At 41.6% G+C, this 21,619-nt stretch overlaps 1 long non-coding RNA gene across 6 annotated transcripts in view; it reads left to right on the forward strand.

Annotated features, from left to right (window-relative positions):
* The first annotated feature begins 11,768 nt into the window (after positions 1-11,768).
* Positions 11,769-21,619, forward strand: part of LOC309344017 — a 46,315-nt gene continuing 36,464 nt past the window's right edge. For 2 of the 6 annotated variants that reach the window (XR_014157532.1, XR_014157535.1), the window contains exons 1-5: positions 11,769-12,056; positions 13,042-13,314; positions 14,047-14,143; positions 15,840-15,943; positions 17,869-17,915. This is a non-coding gene — a long non-coding RNA (uncharacterized lncRNA). Of the gene's footprint in view, positions 12,057-13,041; positions 13,315-14,046; positions 14,144-15,839; positions 15,944-17,868; positions 17,916-19,817; positions 20,162-21,619 lie in introns of those variants that run through there. The other 4 variants (XR_014157536.1, XR_014157537.1, XR_014157533.1 and 1 more) reach the window with 4 other exon arrangements.

Below are 21,619 nucleotides of genomic sequence, written 5' to 3' on the forward strand. Positions count from 1 at the left end.
TTTATCATTTAATCTCTCAGATTGGTGATAACCCTTGCCTTTTTAAATTTATTTATTAAACATCTTCTTTTAAAAAATCCATCTCTGACATTGGTCTGAGTGAGATCTAGTTGTTGCTTTGTTTTGCCGATAATATAATTATATATTAAATGTTATCCAATAAATATTTTGAAAAAACACTTGCACCTAATGAGCTGTGGTCAATGCAAGCTTGTGCTGCAATATGCGTGTCTTAAAATACCACAGGACTTTGTAGTTGAGATAAAAATGAAAGCAACTATCCAGCCGCAGTCAAGCACTCTTAAGTTGCATCGCTTTGCTGGTTTACCAATGCTTTAACTTTCTGGCTCATATTCTGTGTCTCCTATTGATTTTTGTGGGGACCGCCCTTTACAATTTGGCAGGAATATTGAACTATTTGGCTTTTAGGAAGGAAGGAAGGAAGGAAGGAAGGAAGGAAGGAAGGAAGGAAGGAAGGAAATGAGCTTTGTATTTAATTTCTATAGTTGGCATATTTTACTTGGATTTTGTTTTTGTGTGTGTGAACCATTGTGAGCCGCCTTGGGGTCCATTTTGGCTGAAAGACAGCAGAGAAAGAAACCCTAGCAATAAGAATACTGGAAAATTCAAGGTTGTACAATTAAAGTTGATTTGGAGCTCTTGCACAATTAACAAGCATTCCCTTATAAGATCACACTTTTTGTGACAAGCAAAGTGATGGGAAAGCATGGCACAACACTTCCTTTGACGTGTCATCAAACCTCTCTGCAAATAAATCATTGTGAATACTCATTAAATAGGCAACATTGTCTAATCTCTCTGCAAACAAACAGGGCACCTGGAAGCATCCTGGACCAACTTCAAAGAGCAGAGCTTCCTTATTTGCTAAAAAGAGATTAACAATGCAATCCTATCCATATCTGCTCAGATTTTAAGTCCCATTGTGTTGAATTAGACTTACACCAAAGTAACTGCTATAAGATTGTAGCCTTATTTGCCCAGCTGGATATGTTCAGCAAATTGGAGAAATCCTAAAAAATCTGAGTGCTAGATTATGATGAGTCAGGAGAATTTGTATTTTTTTATTTTTAGAGCTGGTAGGTCAGTTTCCTGAGAAACCTTTGCTGGAAGAACGATGACTGAAAGATTTGAAAGTTAAGCCGGTGACAAGAAGGTCAACAAACTCATGAAGCAGCTTAAAGTGTGGGCCAGAGAACTTTATGTGTCTTTATAGACTATTGGCTGTGTGCTGAAACAAACCCGGGATTTTATCCAGTGCATGTCCAACAGCAACTGCAAAGAAGGAAAAGATACAGGGAAGCGTTTAATTTTGAAAGAAGCTCCGCCCATGAATTATTGCATTAATAAGGCCCCGATCCTGCCTTTAGTGCATGGAACACGATGCAGAAATTTGTTAACGCTTTAATGCGTTGCAACAAAAGTGTGAACACACCACTGGATGGCTCAGTTGGTTAGAGCATGGTGCTGATAACACCAATGTTGCAGGTTCAATCCCCGTAAGGGACAGCTGCATATTCCTGCATTGCAGGGGGTTGGACTAGATGATCCTCAGGGTCCCTTCCAGCTCTACATTTCTATGATTCAAGGAGGAACATGTGTGATGTGACATGAACAAGAGAACTCCAAAGTTTGTTAAAATTGTTATAGTTTATTTTTGTAACAGAAATTAATAGGAATGTGTTAAGGATCCAAGATGCATTAAACTAGTTTCCCTCAACCTCGGGCCTTCTAGATGTTTTGGACACCAATTCCCATCATCCGAAACCATTGGCCAGGCTGGCTGGGGCTGATGGGAGTTGGAGTCCAACTGTAGCAAACTGAAGTAAACCAACAGTTAAACTTTTATTAACACTTTTCATAGTAAATAACCTCACTACAGCATTGTGTAGTGGTTAAGAGTGGTGGACTCATAATCTAGTGAACCTGGTTCGCTTCCCCGCTCCTCCACACTAGTCACACTTCTTTGAAGTCTCTCAGCCTCACTCACCTCACAGAGTGTTTGTTGTGGGGGAGGAAGGGAAAGGAGATTGTTAGTCTCTTTGATACTCCTAAGGGGAGTGAAAGGCGGAATATCAAGTCCAAACCTCCTCCTCCTCCTCTTCTTCTTCTTCTTCTTTGTCCATCTGCTTGGTACAGCATTTGATTCTTCAGAGTTACTGTATGCAGATTTCTTTTCCTGCCCTCTCCCTGGGTGGTAATTTTGTTTCCTCCACATTACAATGATTTTGACGTCATACTGCTAAATCCCCCTTCTTAAAATCTCAGCAGTCCAGAATGAGAAACCTCTTGTGCAAGTAGGAAGCGTCTCAAAGAGCCTTTGTCTCACTTTCCAAAGGTGACAGTAACAATTACCTATAGTTAATTGCACAGCCTTTCGCTCATATGCAGCTCCAAAACAAATCACGCCACATTACATTGAGGACATCTTGTTCAAAACACCTAGTGATCAATTGCTTTATCGGCTCAAAACCACATCCCCCAAAAAAGTCCTAAATTTGAGCAGGCTAAAAGCATAATGTCATTATTGAATTGCCTTGCAGGGGAGGCAGGGAATTAGGAAGTGGAGAGAAAAAGAAACATGCTTGGAAATTCTGTCATAAGCAAAAGGAACACAAGACAAGCAGCCCAGGCTATCCTATTGTGATAGCACGTAACAGGCTGCAAATCTGCTGTAATCTGTAGAATTGCAGGTATCCCTCCTTTTGGCAATGAAAGTTTGGAAGTACCTTTAGCAAGATTGCATTCCAGAAAGGCGAAAAGGCGCTCCAAGAGAAAAGACAGCTATATCGAAACAGTGTGACTGATTGGAAAATGGAAAAAGCGGGGGAAACCCTCTATGACAACAATTTTCCACTTTTGTTTCATATGGAAAGCTTTTGCCCCTCCCTTTTAGGGCCTAACAAAAAGCCTGGAACTGGTCGCAAGAACACACTGCCTCAAATAAGTAATCTCTTACTTATAATAACAGCAGATGAACGTGCACGTACAAATATTTTGGATTTTTAAAAAGGTATTCATGATTTAAAAACAAACCAGAATCCCAGAAGACATAGTTACCTGCCCCAAAGCTTTAGCCATATGTGGACATCCCTGCACATTATGGTTTTTCCCCTTTTCTTTTTAACTAAATATACAATAACAGTAAACAGGTGCCACCTGTTGGAAATTTCAGTAGCAAAACACCAGTCCAATCATATAGTCCTTCCTCTCCCTCAAAGTCTTATCTCTCACATGATAATGAGGTCCCTTGGACAATGATTTGCTAAGGAACTTCACCTTTTCATTTTCAGATTGTTCTAGAGAACAAGATGCCTTGAATGTACCAAAAGTCAGGTTTGTATCTGAGTCACTGTAATGGTGTTTCTAGTTTTTTAGAAGAAAATAGGAAGTCTGCACTTCATTGGTTTTTTAGTGTCCTGATTTCTGTGTTCTGATCCCACAGGAATCTCCTATCACATCCTTGCAACTGGACTTCTCCGCGACCCTTCCCCTCTGCAGGGAGGTGGGACCAATTCGGATGGTCCGCCCCCACCACTTAATGGATCCAAACGGTTTCCAGAGAGTGGTAGGGGATGCTTTATCCCATGTTGATGGCCTTTCAGCTGATTCCCTGGTGGCCTGCTGGAATGCGGAGTTAACCAGGGCTATCGACTGTCTGGCTCCGAAGCGCCCTCTCCGATTGCATGGAGCCCGGACAGCTCCGTGGTTTTCTTCGGAGCTGAGGGCGATGAAACAATCGCTGAGATGGCTAGAGCGTCGGTGGCAAAAAACTCACTCCGAATCTGACCAGACACAGGTTAGAGCTCAACGTCGAGCCTACCAAGTGGCGATAGCGCCGGCGAAGAAGACGTTCTTCACCGCCTCTATTGCATCTGCAGAAAATAGTAGCAGGAGACTTTTTCAGGTGGTTCGTAATTTAACAGAACCACCTTTACCACCGGGGCTTTGTAAAGACCCCAAGATCTCCTGCAACGATTTTGCAAAGTTTTTTGCAGATAAAATCACTCATATTCGGAAGGAGCTAGACACCACCGTGGGAGCAGGGCTGGGGCGGGAGAGTGCTAGAGCTCTGTCTGGTCAAGTTGCATGGAATCGATTTCAATCCATTACCCCCGAGGATGTGGACAGGCTGCTTGGACGCGTGAAACCAACCACCTGGATCCTGGATCCTTGCCCATCCTGGCTAATAAAAGCAAGCCGGGAAGGGCTGGGCGATGGGCTCTGCAGGGTGGTGAATGCTTCCCTCTGTGAGGAAACATTCCCAGATCCGCTGAAAGAGGCGGTCATTAAACCGCTTCTTAAAAAACCATCTTTAGACCCGGCCAGTATGGCCAATTATCGCCCAGTCTCAAATCTTCCATTCTTGGGCAAGGTGATTGAGCGCGTGGTTGCTGAACAACTCCAGGAACGCCTGGAGGATGCGGACCATTTGGATCCCTTCCAATCGGGATTCAGGCCTCATCATGGGACTGAAACTGGCTTGGTAGCACTGGTTGATGATCTCCGGCGAGCTAGGGACAAAGGTGAGAGTTGTTTCCTGGTTCTGCTGGATCTCTCAGCGGCCTTTGATACAATCGACCATAACATCCTTCTGGACCGTCTAGAGGGGCTGGGAGCTGGGGGCACTGTTATACAGTGGTTTCGCTCCTTCCTCCTGGGCCGTGTTCAGAAAGTGGTGGTGGGGGATGAGTGTTCAGACCCCTGGGCCCTCACTTGTGGGGTGCCTCAGGGTGCCGTCCTCTCCCCCATGCTTTTTAACATCTATATGAAGCCGCTGGGAGAGATCATCAGGGGGTTTGGACTGGGTGTCCATCAATATGCAGATGATACCCAGCTCTACCTCTCTTTCAAATCAGAACCAGTGAAGGCGGTGAAGGTCCTGTGTGAGTGCCTGGAGGCGATTGGAGGATGGATGGCGGCTAATGGATTGAGGTTGAATCCTGACAAGACAGAAGTACTGTTTTGGGGGGACAGGGGGCGGGCTGGTGTAGAGGACTCCCTGGTCCTGAATAGGGTAACTGTGCCCCTGAAGGACCAGGTGCGCAGCCTGGGAGTCATTTTGGACTCACAGCTGTCCATGGAGGCGCAGGTCAATTCTGTATCCAGGGCAGCTGTTTACCAACTCCACCTGGTACGCAGGCTGAGACCCTACCTGCCCGCGGACTGTCTCGCCAGAGTGGTGCATGCTCTAGTTATCTCCCGCTTGGACTACTGCAATGCGCTCTATGTGGGGCTACCTTTGAAGGTGACTCGGAAACTACAACTAATCAAGAATGCGGCATCTAGACTGGGGACTGGGGGCGGCCGCCGAGACCACATAACACCGGTCTTGAAAGACCTACATTGGCTCCCAGTACGTTTCCGAGCACAATTCAAAGTGCTGGTGTTGACCTTTAAAGCCCTAAACGGCCTCGGCCCAGTATACCTGAAGGAGTGTCTCCACCCCCATCGTTCTGCCCGGACGCTGAGGTCCAGCGCCGAGGGCCTTCTGGCGGTTCCCTCATTACGAGAAGCAAAGCTACAGGGAACCAGGCAGAGGGCCTTCTCGGTAGTGGCACCCGCCCTGTGGAACGCCCTCCCATCAGATGTCAAAGCGATAAATAACTACCTGACATTCAGAAGACATCTTAAGGCAGCCCTGTTCAGGGAAGTTTTTAATCTGTGATATTTTAGTGTATTTCTGGTTTTTATGGAAGCCGCCCAGAGTGGCTGGGGAAACCCAGCCAGATGGGCAGGGTACAAATAAATTATTATTATTATTATTATTATTATTATTATTATTATTATTATTATTATTGCAGAGACCACCTCAGTTGGAAGACTATATTATTTATTGCATTTTAGTCACCTTTTTATATACAAAAAGTAGCCCGATGTGGCTTAGAAGATAGTGCAAACATTAAAATCAGGTATAAAATCCAAAACAGGTGAAAGCCTAAAAACACATCCAAGCATATATAATAAACAAGTATAGGACAACCCACACCACAAGAAAAAAAGGCAAGGAAAAAATATACCCCAAAAACCCTTGAAATTATATGGCCAAAAGCCTGGATAAAATGAAACATAAAAAGAGTGAAAGGCAAGAAGGCAGCCCAAAGGAAGTGAACAAAGAATAGATGGGATGGAGGCCAGCAGATGAAGAAGGCCAAGCAGAAAATCATAATCCAAAAAAGTGGCAGGCCACAGGGCAAGAAGTCATAACATGACAGAATGGCTACTCCAGTGCCAGATTTAGGGTGGTGAAAGGGCTTCCCCCACACAGGGGGCTGAGCAGAGGGGGAACAAAATTGAGAAAATCCATAATTGAGAAGACCCATTTGGGGTCACCAAATTTTGGCCTCATGTTACAAAAATTACCCAAAGCCCACTCCTGAGCTACTTTATCTAACAAGTTGCTTAGAGTGAGGAACTAATCTGCAAGGTGACAGCTCCACAGACCATCTGCTCCAGGTACTACTGGACCACAACTACATCATAATGGCTTGATATTCTATCGGCACCTTAAACCTGGCCCTGGTACATTAAGGGCTGGCTACAACCAAGGAACTGGTCAGTAATTTTGAAGCATTTCAAAACCTAAGTTCCCATGGAGACTTTGCAAATGTTGGCTTTCCTCTTTTCTGATCTGCTCCCAATAACGTTCTCAAGAGTTCCCTGGGAAAGTGAATTGGTTGTTCTGCAGGGGAAACAGGGATCTCCTAACTTCCAGCACCCTTAGCAGGCTACAGTTCCCAGAATTCATTGGGGGAAGCCATGTTATCCTGCTTTAAATATATGGTGTGAATGTGGTCAGTGATTTTATAAGAAAGTTAGTGGTGGGGATGGAGAAAAATATATATTCATTTACCAAGTCTGACATTTCAGGGTTGTCAGCATTTTAGCCATCTTCCCAACACATGTTGAACATGCTCCCAACATCCCATGCAGTCTAAACACCGTGACAATTTGGTGCATTTCTCCCAAGCCTCTCCAATTGGAATACATAAACGAGCAAAACAGCAGTAGCCCATTACTGGAGATAAACTGACAACAGAGGTAATACAGAGGTAATGCTGCAACTGCTGAATTAAATCATGGAATGTCAAGAAGGAATGTTGACGGTTCAAAAGCAATGGGGGAAAAAAGTAGCCGGTAGCACAGAAACAGGTTGTGTGTGTGTGTGTGTGTGTGTGTGTGTGTGTGCTTCCAAACTGTAGGGTAGAATCATAGAGATATACAAATCTTGGCTATTGTAATATAGAGACACTCTTTATACCTTCTGGAAAAAGTATCATTCTTAGCAATGTCATCTTGAGATGTTGAAGTAGACAAATTTTTACATAAGATACACTCCTAGGTAATTATATATAAGAGAACCACCACTCCTATTAAAAATAATAATTCTGCAGTCCAAATTCAACTCCTGCTATTACACTAAAAGCATCTCACCAGAGAGTTGCTATTCTAAGCAGTAATATCTGCCATTTAAAAGAAAATGATTGTTTGGGAAAGAAACACAGATTATTGTGTTTTCCACCGCTGTTGACTTTTTGTTTTTACATTTATGACATAATAATACAAGGGAAGAAATTCAGAAAATGATTCTCTCTCTCTCTCTCCCTGTTCTAAATGCAAAAGCGTTATAATTACCTTGCTGACAATTGCAGCAAGTCCTTTCACTTGCAGGAGTTGGGGGGGGGGCAGCATTGCTGAAAAAAATCTTCCGCTTCTTCTCTTCACTCAGTTACGGGCCTGATCCAATGCCCTTGAAACATTTTGCCTTTCAGGGCTAGCTCAGGAAATGCACAAGAGATCCTCATGCTTAATTAGTTGATCCCTGGAGTCTCCCAAGTAGGGCTAAGATACACTCCTGTCTGGAATCTCGGAAAGCCACTGCAGGTCACTGCTGATTATCCTGAGCTACATATGGACCAATGGTCTGACTCTGTATAAGGCAGTTTTGAGGGGTTTTCTTTTTTACAATCAAGAGGTGTATACATTTTATGAACGAAACTAATAAATAATAACTATGAGCAGAAGTGATCTGGATCCCTGTCCCTTTCATCCAATAGCCACATGAAAGGGTCCCTTGCATTGCTGGTATCTCATTTTGAACAGCATGAAAGAACTGTATTCTAGAATACAGCCACCCCAAATTTCATCTCGTGACTTTATGGGTTTACAGGGTCACAAATGGATCCCCCCCCCCCTTGGAAGCAATTAACACAGGAAAGAGCACTCAGCTTCCACTAGATTTCCCAACGTGACTTTTATGTTGTGTGAAAGACAATTATCCAGTAAGGTAACACGAAGACGGAATAAAGTGCTGTCTGGTTTTTTTTAAAAAAAAAAATATTTATTAAATTTTCCATTTTAACAATCCAATAAAACCACATTAAAACATTCCAAATTATAATACAATCAAAGAAGCCAAATATCAACGCCAAATTATATATCTTTGGCTGACTCCCCATGCTCTGAATTTTCGTGGAGTGCTGTTCATCTAATATCACATTGCATTTCTTAAGTAGTCCAGATAAACCATTTCCAATGTTAATCCTTCATTTATTTTTCGTTTGTTTTAACAACCACTGGTCCTTTCAACTTTCGCTGAATAAAGTGATGTCTGAATGCAGCCTAAGAATTTCTCGCCCCAGCAGGCATTTTAAGATAGTGTTCGGTTTTATGATCAACGCTTATTGTTTTATAAGTTCATCTTAAGAATGGGGTTGGGGTTTTTTTACGCTGCTTAGAAATGCCAATGTTTGAGTGGTTCATAAATGTCTTAAATAAATAAATGTCTGAGGTTGGCCCAGGAGATTTAACTCTTCTGAGGACCCACCTTCACATGGCACAGTGCACGAAGGGGCCTTGAATCTGCCTTAAACTGAATCAGAGGTAGATCAACCATTTTTTTTTCTGTAATAAATCTTGCGAACATCTGAAGAAGAAGAAGAAGAAGAGATAGAGGAAGAGATAGAGGAAGAGAGGAACGCAGGGGAAGTAATCAAAACCAAAGCCAACAATCATCATATCCAACAAGGCCACTGGTCTATTGAGCTCACCATTCGATTTCTTAAAGAATGTAACCAGAAGCTCTGAGGAAGGTCGCAAGCAGAGCTAAGCATTATTTCTTTAGTCGCTAACTCCGGCCCTTTTAGGCTTCTTAAGGCAGAGTCATTGCATCCTCTCAGTTGCGCTTGTACTTTTTGTCTGCCTCAGAAATAAATGTTGAAAGGTTCCACAGAGTAACGTTGCCTCTAGGTACTTGGCTGAAAAAATGACAAGGGTGCTACCATGCTGAGTGGAGCCCTTTGAGATAGATTTCAAGAATAATGTTGTCTGTCAGTTTCTTTAAATCTTTTTCCTCTGTGTCACTGGCACTTTGAAAATTGCTCTAGAAATCCCAGGGAAAAAAATATTTCACCACTGGGAATTACATATGATTTACTTCTGCTTGTTTGTTTTTTGAAAGAAAGAAAGAAAGAAAGAAAGAAAGAAAGAAAGAAAGAAAGAAAGAAAGATTTACTTAGATTCTTTCCTACTAAGGAATAACAAATTGGAGACTGAAATGACATTTCATCCTGTAAGCACTTAGGGGTTCGTTTTTTTCTGCTGAGGACTTTGTGTATATAAGATCAGAAACGGAACTTGAGGAACACAAAAGTTTCCACAGATTTGTAATCATGCAAAGAGAAGCTAAAATTGCAGCAAAATAATGCTGCAGAAATCGTATCCGGAAAGATTGGATCCTGTAGATTTCTTGGGGGGGGGGGCTTAAAAAACAACAACACATATCTACACATCTTAAAATATGGCACAGGCTGAAACCAACTGAGCAGGTTGGGGACCATATACACAACCGCTGAACAAATCCTCTTAGGATCTTAAAGCAGGAACAGTTTAAACCACATCTTAATTTCTCCTAAGATCTCCACAATTTGATTTTTTCTGGAGAATTTTGATCTCTGTTTAATTCCTGTGGTTTCACCATCTGCACAGCATTTTTATGAAAGGTAATTTTATCCCCTATGCCAACCTGTTTAATTGTCAAGGGAGGATTTATTAGTTTCCATGACTCCAGACAATATTTTATTCTCACTGAGTTTGTAGCCAGCAGCAGCAGCAGCAGCAGCAGCTAGTTCCTTATTTTATCAAACGAAAGTAGAGAAGTGGTTCATTAAAAAACTAATTCTGACTGGTGATTCGACATTTGCCTGTTTCTATCTCTCCATCTGGACAGAGGAAAGGTGCAAAACGAAGGTATTTCAATGTAACCTGGATCCTAAAAATGCCTGTGATTTAAGAGTTATCTCCTTCATTTCCTACAAACCTGGAACCTGGAATGCTTTCCTGAACAGCAGAAATACAATTGTCTCTTAAGTCCTTTAACAACCAAAACAACAACAACAACAATTTTTGATCATGCATCCTACCCATTGAGGAAAATAGATTGTTTTATTACAGAACTCTGGTGTTTTGCTCTTTTAAAAGCTTGATAATAAATGTTTTCCCTTCAGTAGTCCAGAATGTGTCAGCTAGACTGGTGATAGGGAGAGACCGCCGGGACCATACAGTAAGGTTACCAGATGTCTCCGTTTCCCGGGGACATTCCCCAGATTTACAAATCAGTCCCCATACAAATTCCATGGAAGTTGAAAAGTGTCCCCGGAATCACTGAAAAAAATCTAGTAAGCTTACCATATAGCACCGGTTGTAAAAGAACTACATTGGCTCCCAGTACATTTCCTAGAACAATTCAAAGTGTTGGTGCTGACCTTTAAAGCCGTAAACGGCTTTGGCCCTGTATATCTGAAGGAGAACCTCCACTCCCATTGTTCAGATCAAAGGGCCTTCTGGTGGTCCCCTCATTGTGAGAAGTGAGGTTACAGGGAACCCGGCAGAGGGCCTTTTCGGTAGTGGCGCCCTCCCTGTGAAACACCCTCCCAGCAGATGTCAAACAGATAGACTATGTGAATTTTGCTGTTTGATTTTGTATTGTGTTTCTACTATTTTTGTTGGGAGCCGGCCAGAGTGACTGGGGCAACCCAGTCAGATGGGCATATAATAATAATAATGTTTTCCCCTGCACTTTATAACTTCCGGTCCTTGTTTATGTTCATCACAGATACTACTACTGATCACTAGGAATATAAGAGGCTGCTGGATCAGGCCAATGGCCCATCAAGTCCAGCATCCTGTTCTCACAGTGTCTAACCAGATGGTCTGTAGGAAAACCCACAAGCAGGACCCAAGCAGAAAAGTACTCTCCCTTCCTGTGGCTTCTAGCAACTAGTATTCAGAAGCATGGCCTTCTCCTGAAAGTGAGGCAATCTGACTGGTCTTGTGGCTATGTCAGGAACTGTTCCTCTGAATGATGCCCAGTATATCGGAGAGATGTTCCATAGGAACCTAGGAAGCTGCCTTAGACTGAGTCATTATGCTGGTCTGTTTGCCCCAATACTGCCAACACTGACTGGCATTAGCTTTCCAGGGTTTCAGGTTTCCATGTCTACCTGGAGATTCCAAGGATTCAACCTGGCACATATTACATGCAAAGCAGAGGCTCAGTCACTGAGCAATGGCCTTTCCCAAAACTTCCATGTTTATATGAGGTTGCTGCTGCTGCTGCTGCTGCTGAAGTGTAGGTGGGTTCCCACTAGGCAAGGCACAGTGATTACAGCAAGAACCTTTGTTGAACTACAGAACTGGATAACAGGGGCAAAGCAACTGCTTATATGCATTTCTGAAGGCCTGGGCCACTCCCACTGCCAATGTGATTGGCTGTCTAAACTTCCAAACTGCGAATCGTGACTCAGAGTTTAAGGGCCAATGGCAGAGGCCCAAATCCTGAAATGTTCTGTGACTGGATATCATGTATCGAATCAGAACACAGGGACTCAGAATCCTTAGTCCAGACTCAAGCTCAGGCAAACAAAGACCACTGACTACATAATGCCACTCATCTGACCGGAATGACCCAGCCATTCTGGGTGGCTTCCAACATAATAAAAACACAGCAAAACATCAGACATTAAAAACTTCCTGATATAGTAAGTCTGTAATTAAAGGGGAGAAATGCATTGTTTGGTGGGAGGCAGGCAACTGTCAAGTTGGCACTGGGTTCTGAAAGCCCTATATTGAATCCCAGGCTACTGAATCTCTTTCTTGATGCGACAAGCCAAATGTGCCATTTAAAACACTTCTTTTGATTCCCACACCATATTTTTATTGCAGAGTGGCTTGAGATTTATGACGACAACGCCAGGTTTAAGACACTGAATTATTGTCACTGCCTCATCTCCTTCTGCTTCTGTTCAGATTCTGTACTGTAAAGACCTGGGAGTAAGCAAAGCTGCATTGCAAAGAGGGGGAAATCTAACCTTTCTTTTGGGGGCAATCTTTCAAAGCAATTCACCAGCCACCTAAAGCAAGGCAGTTGGGAGGGAGGGGCTCAAGGGAAGACTATTGCAATAAGAACCAGGCACAGGTCTCACTGCCATCTTTCACCCATCATTTTTCCAGGTCACTTGTGTGGGCAGAGAGGGATTTGAGAAACAAAATGACAGGTCCCTGTGCAGTAGACACAATTCATTTCCAGAAAATTTTGCCAACAGCTCCATTCACCTGTGCCATCCAAGCCGGCTTCCTCTATCAGTTGCCAGCTAATGATTTCTCTCATTTTGACCTTTACTTCACTCATGCTGGCATTCCCTTTGTGCCCTGTGTATTTTCGTCAACCAGTTTTCAGGATATATCAGGGCAAGTGTGTATTTGAAATAAAGGATAAATTTTATGGTCTCCTTGCTCATCCTTAGAAAGGATTAGCTATTCTGAAATGGTTTCCAAGTATTTATTATTATTATTATTATTGCTTTTCCAGGAGAGGTGCTATGAACCAGAACCACTTTGGGTAAGCTCTCAGTGCTGAAAAAGTGCAAAGTTTAGAAGCGCAGTGGTTCAGGCAGGCTTTACATGCCAAAGTCTGAAATAGCTCATACATTTGTATCACAGACTCTTTTACTTTCCTCCAAACAGGTTAAACAATACACAGTCTTTGGGGCAAAATGTGACAATGCTTGAGAAGTGAAGAGATTTGCTGATAGCACCGTATCAAATAAGAATTCAGAGAGAGCTGCTGCAATAAAGGACTCAGAATGGAGATAAATTAAACGGAGGCGTGTGGAAAGTTGAAAATCAAACAGATTCTTCAAATTCAAATGTATGGTATTGTTGCTGCAATCCAGAGCCACGATGCATACAAGAGGCAAAATGTCGACAATCTAGATGGTACAGTTCCTTCCCCTGGCAGTAAGCACCACGGAGAGTGTGACAAGAGAGACAGATGTTCAATTTAGGCAAGACTACATTGCAGACTTTGAGCGAAGGCCACTGAATGTGCCAATCTCATCAACTGAGCCCCCTCACAAACTGTGACTTTGTTAACAACCTCCATTTCTTTTTGCAATAATTTTTGTTGTTGCTGTTGTACTTATTAACGTTGTTTAGAGAAGAGGGATTACAAAGGCGGGAGATAAAATAGGAAAGGGAAGATTAAGTTGACAAAGTGTTCAAAGAAGAAAACTCAAGTGCTTTAGGAGTTCAATGCCTCTCAGAAATACCACTGTCTAAAGACAAAAAATAAATCTGATTTCAAGGAGAGGAAAACAAACAATATCACAACAATAATCTTTGGACGACACAGCTCTTTCCCTGCCCCACCTGCTTTGCACTTAACAGGCTGCCAAAATATTGTCTGTCTGACAGCCGAGAGTTAAAAGTCTATAATTTGTTTGTGGTGGCAAAGAGAATGTTGTAGAAAAATATGTGATTCACAAGAACTAAAGCGTGGAACTCACTCAAAAATGCCTGCCTGATTCCAAAGTATTGATGCTTCTTGGGGGGGGGGGGGAGTTGAATGTCAATTAAAAGCCATTGACAGAGAGAACAGGATATGGCATTAGTACTCTCTGACTAGTTCTTGTGCTTCTAATACATCCGTCATTGTCAGCTGAAGGGTTATATTTAATTCTGAATACTTAGGCATGTCTTCTCACGAAGCATAGGAAATCCACAAAACCAGAATCTTAATAGAATATCGTTGGAGGACAAGCTCAGTTTCATGTCACCATCTTGGAAGGTAAGCATATGCTATTAATATACCAGGTACCCTAAATGTCACTCAGTATAATTGCATCCATGGCAACAAGCCAGGTGCAGACCCTCAACCCCCCCCCCCATGACACCGACGGTGCTTTACAAGTGTCAGTAAGTCACAGTAACCAACAGGGAGAAGTATTTGATTAGAATAATTTCCTCTACCCCGATGTTTTTGGGGAAACAAAGAGCCGGCAAAATGAACGAACAAAGAACACTCAAAATATTTGGTGGAAATGGTTGAGAATGGTGGCATGATGAAGAGGTCACAATGCAGCAGCCTATAAACTGATATTCCGCATCTAGATGGGGAAGATGCAGCTGCGTTCCTGAACTACAACTCCCATCACCCCATACCATCTGGGCCCCATTTTGTTGAACTGCATTCTAGCTAAGTTCAAACAGGCCCCCTTCCTGTTGAACTTACTTAAGATTTTATTTATTTTAGCAAGCTTTTAAACTTTGATTTTTATAGCTTTCGCTGATTTTAGTCTCATTGTATTAGGTCTCCAGAGGCAACCAATATTAAGCGGAATCCAAACGGTTGAAATAAGTGAATAAATATAGGATTTCGACCTAAATTCCAGAGCTGCAGTATTTTAGATTTGTTGGCATCACTAGTTTGTTTTGATTTGGGCAGGCTTCAAAGACACAATTTCAAAGGTTGTCAGCCACCTACTATTATCAGACACTAAGGGTAGTATTCAGTATAGTGCTAAATAGATTGTTCTGGCAGTGTAAGCATTTTTGCTTGCCCAACAAAATCATTTCTCCTCTGCTCCCCCTGCACACTTATGGGGGTTCCCCTGACCCTCCACAGCAGATTGGGGGGGCACAGGAACCACGTGGGGGCGGGAGTCCCATTGTGCTATAGGGCATAATACAACAATTTGTTGAATGTGGCTCCAAATATTACTGTATGTTGACTGTAAAACAGAGTCAACAGCTAAACACTATTATATCTAGTTAGATATGAGAAATACATATCAAACTATCAACTATCAAAGACTGTCAATAACATTAAGTACTATGATGTGATCAAGTACAAGCTCTCAAATATTAGCATAAAAGATCATTGGATGTAAATTACAGATATCAGACATTTGGTAAACAGGAAAAAACAAACAAACAAGCAGTCAAGAGAATATCTGGGCACTATTCCATACCCAAATTTGTAGAAAAGAATTTTAAAGAGAATGTTAGGAACAAATTTGTTTCAACTGTGCTTAGGACAGCTCAAAGAAAGAAAGTATGCCAACCTCTTTTCAAACGGAATGGGGTGAAAAAAATGAGGCATAATTTCTATAGCTTTGTCATGGCGAGAACTCAGGACACAATCGAAGAGGAAAAGAACATCCTTTTCACAAGTCTGCTTAAGATGCAGTTTGCAGATAGATAGTAACATGTGGCTAAGTTGAGTTAAAAAGCAGCAGTCTGTACTAGTCCTGTCATTTGAACATGATCCTGATTGATCACTCCTTCAAATGGCCTCGATTGTAACGAAAAGCTTTGTGAATATGGTAGGGCTGTTTTTAACCGGTCACAGGAGACCAAAGTGTGGAGGCAACATGTCCAAACCTACTTTATCTAGAAGCTATGCATAATATGATATAAATAATGAGGTGCTATGGAGAGAAGGGGGAATATTTTAACTGGTATTTTTGTTTCCTGACACATAGATTTCTGTGCGAGAGTCCACCAGCAATTGATGGAGTGTGGCAAAACTATGAGATGACATTTCAACAGTTCAATTGATCCCATAGTTTAAGATGCTTCTGCACAGGTAAAGCGGATGGCTTTGTGCATTAATAATAATAATAATAGCAGTCAGAAATAGATATGAAAGAGTACAGTAAGCTTTTTTGCTTATATTTGGCTGGGAATGTCTTCTTGCAAACAATTAACCAACACTGTATAAAACACACCAGCTGGCTTCTGCAAGAAAATGCTGCAAAACTGCTGCAGAGATAAGCCGAGTGACTATCCTTAATGCGTTCCAAGCAGAACCTACATAATACAGTTTTAATCAGTTGACACTGCCTATTCACTCTTTGGGAAAAAAAGTAAGTGTTTTCTGTTGATGAGCAAGTAATATTTCCCAAGCTGCTTCATTATCAGCACTGTAAATGTTAGCAAGACATTTGTGCCAGAATCGGATGCATCTGTTCTGACAATATACCTAGATCAGGAAAGAGGGTCGAACAGAGTACATTACCATCTCATTGTTATGGACAAACCCCTTGAAAGAAAGGCTGGGACAAAGGGGAGCTTTTCTCTTGTATCCATATTTTACATTCTGTGTTCTAAGGTTCCTTACTTTCTCATTCACACCAGATCTGTGTGCACCAGATGTGCACCAGATCTGGACAAATCTTGCTTCAGACAGACTTGAGGCCTGCCTAAGCTAAAAGAAGAACCCTTCCTTAGGGTTCTGAGCTGAAGAAGGGTCTTCCAGTGTGATTTGGAGATGTGGATTTAAAACAAAAAAGCAAAAAAGCAACAACTGGACAGCCAGTGTTTCTGCACAAATTGAAACATTTCTCCCCAGTGTTGTTTTATGAGGAAAACACCAGTGTGGGGAGAGAGTTGAAGGAAAGCTCTTTTGAGACTGACAAGTCTAGCTACTACTACTACTACTAATAATAATAATAATAATTTATTATTTATACCCCGCCCATCTGGCTGGGCTTCCCCAGCCACTCTGGGCGGCTTCCAACAGAATATTAAAATACAGTAGTTGGTCAAACATTAAAAGCCTCTCTAAACACGGCTGCCTTCAGATGTCTTCTAATAGTCTGGTAGTTGTTCTTCTCTTTGGCATCTGGTGGGAGGGCATTCCACAGGGCAGTGAGAAGGCCCTCTGCTTGGTTCCCTGTAACTTGGTTTCTCGCATTGAGGGAACTGCAAGAAGGCCCTCAGCGCTGGACCTCCGTGTCCAGGTAGAATGATGGGGGTGGAGACGTTCCTTCAGGTATACTGGACCGAGGCCTGCTTTACCTGGTCTCTCCAATCACAGTGCTTTAGGAAAGGGGTGCTAAAGTAATGAATCAGCTTGTGAAGGTCTATTCTGTGCTCTTTGCTAGTTTTGCTGGTTCTACTTCCTTGGAGAAGGCTGGGCACTTTCTCATTTCCCCAGTCTTAGGTTCATGGAGATTTTTCAGCATTTTACTGCACATTTCTCCAAATACACACATTTTTGTAATCAATTTTCCTTTCAATATAATATATTCAAAGTGTTGGTGATGACCTTTAAATGGCCTCAGCTCTGTATACCTGAAGAGGTATCTTCACCCCCATCGTTCAGCCCGGACACTGAGGTCCATTTCCAAGGGCTTTCTAGTGGTTCCCTCACTGTGAGAAGTTACAGAGAACCAGGCAGAGGGCCTGTGGAACGCCCTCCCATCAGATGTCAAGATCAAGTACACAACCTTTAGAAGATATCTGAAAGCTGCCCTGCATAGAGAGGTTTTTAATGTTTAATGTTTTATTATTATTTTGTATATGCTGGAAGCCACCCAGAGTGGCTGAGCAACCCAGTCAGATGGGCGGGGTACAAATAAAATTATTTTTATGTATTTATTATATTTATTATATATATTATATGTATTATTATTATGCCTGGTATTCCACCTTCCTGGCCCTTTTACAAACTGCACTGCAATTCATTAAAATTTTCATTTACATTCTATGAATTGTGCAAATACCAAGAAAAGGGAGCTTTTGAAGAGACGTGGGAATCAAGCCAGACCCCACAGGTAAGTAATGCTTTAGAAATGGCCAATTAGGCCAGTGACAGCAGCTTGAGTTTATGCTTTCATTTAGCCTGCGGGAGCTATTCATTGCCAGCCTTCAGGAGATAACAAAACTACTGGCACACTTGTGGAGAACAACTTAAATTACATAGTCATTCCACACTTCTCATATATTTGTCACCACTGGATGTAAATATTTATGGCTGTGATAACAAACCACTTATACCTTATTTGGCGATGCTGAAGTACTAGCCAAATTCTAGGGTCATCGGTTGAGAGTGTAGCATTTCTGTTGCAAGCAAAGCTTTATCAGGGCTGTGGTATCTCCAACAGCTGCAAATAATAATGTGCAAGTGTTTTCCCCTCCAGAGAAGTTCCATGTCTCACAAAATGGGTGCAGTGGGGGGGGGGAATAATTGCCAGTAGCTGCGATTCACTGAAACAGGCCTAACACTGCCACAGAGACCTGCTCAAAATATTTTAAGCCCTATATCAAAATTAAAGTAGAAAACCTAATGAATTTTGAAATGGAATCCCATAGATAAGAGTACTTATCCATATCTCAAGTTGAAGTGAATTTTCAAATACAAAGGCCCAATCTATCTCCAGCTGTAGAAATCAGTCACACGCTGTAACTAGTAACCCCAAAAGGTGATACACTGTACTGTCTACATCCATTTAGCTCAATGGGGTCCAGGTAAATATTGCAATGTAAAAGCCTGCTTCAATAGGCTGCTCTGTCTTCCTGGTTCATAGTAAACGAAAACTGGACCAATTGCTAAACCACTCTGAGAAATGTAGCTCTGTGAGGGTAATAGGCACCTCCTAACAAATCTCAGGATCCTTAACAAACTACAGTTCCCAGAATTATTTGGGGAAAGCCATGCCAGATGAAAGTGGTATGATACTCCTTTAAATGCATAGTGCCAATGGGGCCTGAGTTTGCTAAATGAAAATGATTTTTTGGATGCCAAACATTGATGTTGAGTACTAATAGCTGAATATAAGCAATATATATTTTTGAGACTATATTACATCAATGTTCTGCAAAGCTGTTCTAGTATTATTGTTTAATACATTGTACTTTCCCCAGCTATAGATCAGTTCAGCTAAATATAGTAGGCCTTTCTAGGGACCAATATATGAATTATTACTAGATCAATTTCATCACAGGTTTCAGCATCAGGTCAGGTGGATCTGAATTGGAACCAAGCATGTAAAAGGACACAAGGTTGTTGTTGTTGTTGCTGTTGTTAAAATTTATTTGATGCCTTCTCTCACCACCAGCAACACAGGCTATCTTTAGAAAAACAAAACAAGCAACACAAAAAATATACATTCATTAAAACCAAAGAGGAAAAAGAAAACATTTAAAACAATCCATGCACCCCGTTTTGAAGGGTCATAAATTGTTTACAGCCATTATTCCTGAATATGGGGGTGATAGCTAAGGAGAAAACAAGCAAAAAACTGAAATGTCCACCTCATGCTCTGGCTTAATTATGTGAGGCTTCCAGTGAGCAGAAAGTTGTTTTTCACCATAGTAAGCAGATGTAACACTGAATATACAGAGATATGGAGTGAGAAAAACACTATTTCTACAGTTTTGTTTTGAGAACTACTGTGAAAAGGACTACCTTTTGGTTTGCTTGCTTTTAAAAAAAGGAATGATGGAAGCAAGTAGACGAGTATTTCAAACTTTAGTCAAGATTAGTAGAACACAAACAGGTTTACAAAATAATACACTAGATCAGTCAGTATTATTTTGAAGATTTTGAAGGTATTTCATGAATGGCATGATGAAATCTGGAAGACCAGTTTAATGGGAGTCAGAAAAATAAAGCAGGGTTAGAAAGTGTTTAAGAAGTGTAAGAGAGATTCTCTGTTTGTTGAACTGATATTTAGGAAAAATATTTGAACTCTCGGTTTTAGTCAGCTGGATCCAGGCTTTACCATCCATGGATAGAAAGGCTCTATCAAGCTACAGAAAGTTTTTGATTCAACAGAAGGACCTGGCTGGCAGAGAACAAGTATACAGCTTTTGTGTATTCTTGCACAGCTTCCTAGCACAGTTCTGGAGGGAAGAGATGAGTGAATCTGTCAATTTGTGTTTCTTTCAGTTTCATTTTTCCTTTCTCGAGTTCAGATCTCCACTTTCAACAATGGTTAGTGATTTTTTAAAAAACAACAACAAAAAACCCTCTCATGAAAAATCACCCGAACTTAATGTGACATTCTCAGTATAGACACATTTTTGCACGAAGTTTTGATTAACACCCATTTTTGCAAAGTGATTTCCCCCAATGCAATGTATTTTTGCATGCTATTTTCACTAATTTGTAGTGCAGTTCTATAGCTACTTTAGTATATGCATTTTTGTACACCATACAAATTACTTGGCTGGAGAACCACACTGCAAAATTCAGAGAAGTGTGATTTTCAGAGGATGACTAGGTTTCAGTTTGCTTTTGCTCTCCTTTTGCTCTTCTTCTTGCTGTTGTTCAAATGTAATAATTCTGATTTATTTATAGCATGGTTATATAATTATAATTCATTCTGATTTGCTTCTGTAGTGTTTTTACTACAGAATGATTTGTTGTTAATGATTTGTTCGTCCCACTCTTTTCTGTGCGTTTTCCCTTCACTTCCTAACTGCTTTCCTTTTTTTTTAAGTGGATTTTCTTTCTTTCTTCTTCTTTTGGTACTAGTGCTTTAATCCTATTTAACTGCACAAACTTAAATTTGCAGTATGTGCTTGAGTCCCTCCCATAAGATAGTTGCACTAAGTCCTGTTGTTATGAGATAAGTACTCTAGAAGTGGGACACGGGTGTCACTGTGGTCTAAACCCCTGAGCTGCTTGGGCTTGCTGATCGGAAGATCATGGTTCGAATCCGTGCGATGGGGTGAGCGCCCGTTGCTCTGTCCCAGCTTCTGCCAGCCTAGCAGTTCGAAAGCACACCAGTGCAAGTAGATAAATAGGTCCCTCTGCGACAAGAAGGTAGATGACATTTCTGTGTGCTCTGGTTTCCATCATGGTGTTCCGTTGCACCAGAAGCGGTTTAGTCATGCTGGCCGCATGACCCGGAAAGCTGTCTGTTCCCTTGGCCTGAAGTAAGATGAGCGCCACACCCCATAGTCGCCTTTGACTGGACTTAACTGTCCAGGGGTCTTTTACCTTTTAAGCACTCTAGAGTTTGGGGTTTGGGGTCTTAGCAGACATATTGGAATAAGTGGAGGGGAGCAACTGGATGGTAATTTTGTTAACAACTGAATTCTATTAATATGTGCAGAATTACAGATATGAAGATAATGCCTAGCCATATGACTTCTCCTTTTATGAACTCTTTCTAAATAAATACAAAGATCCTGTGTTCTTCCTTAAAGATAACTAACTTTCTATTGAAACAGACTAAAGAACTAAAATGGTCTTTGTTGGCCTGACTGTATGATATTGTGAAGGTGAGAGAGGGCCTAATTTTTACCTTGAGGTCTTAAATGAAGATCTACCCAAATATATACATCAGAGAATCTTCTGGGATTAACACTAACAGCTAGAGCAAACACTTTGTATTAAAATAAACCCACCAGGAAAGACACACACAAGGGTGCATGTGTGTTTGTGAGTGAGAGAGAGAGAATGAGTGAGAGACAGAGAGCGCTGACAGCTACTCTTAATTCACTTGCCAGTGTTTCCTGTTTGGAATTG

The sequence above is a fragment of the Podarcis erhardii genome (assembly GCF_964252035.2).
Source record: "Podarcis erhardii genome assembly, chromosome: 6".
NCBI classification, from domain to species: Eukaryota; Metazoa; Chordata; class Lepidosauria; order Squamata; family Lacertidae; genus Podarcis; species Podarcis erhardii.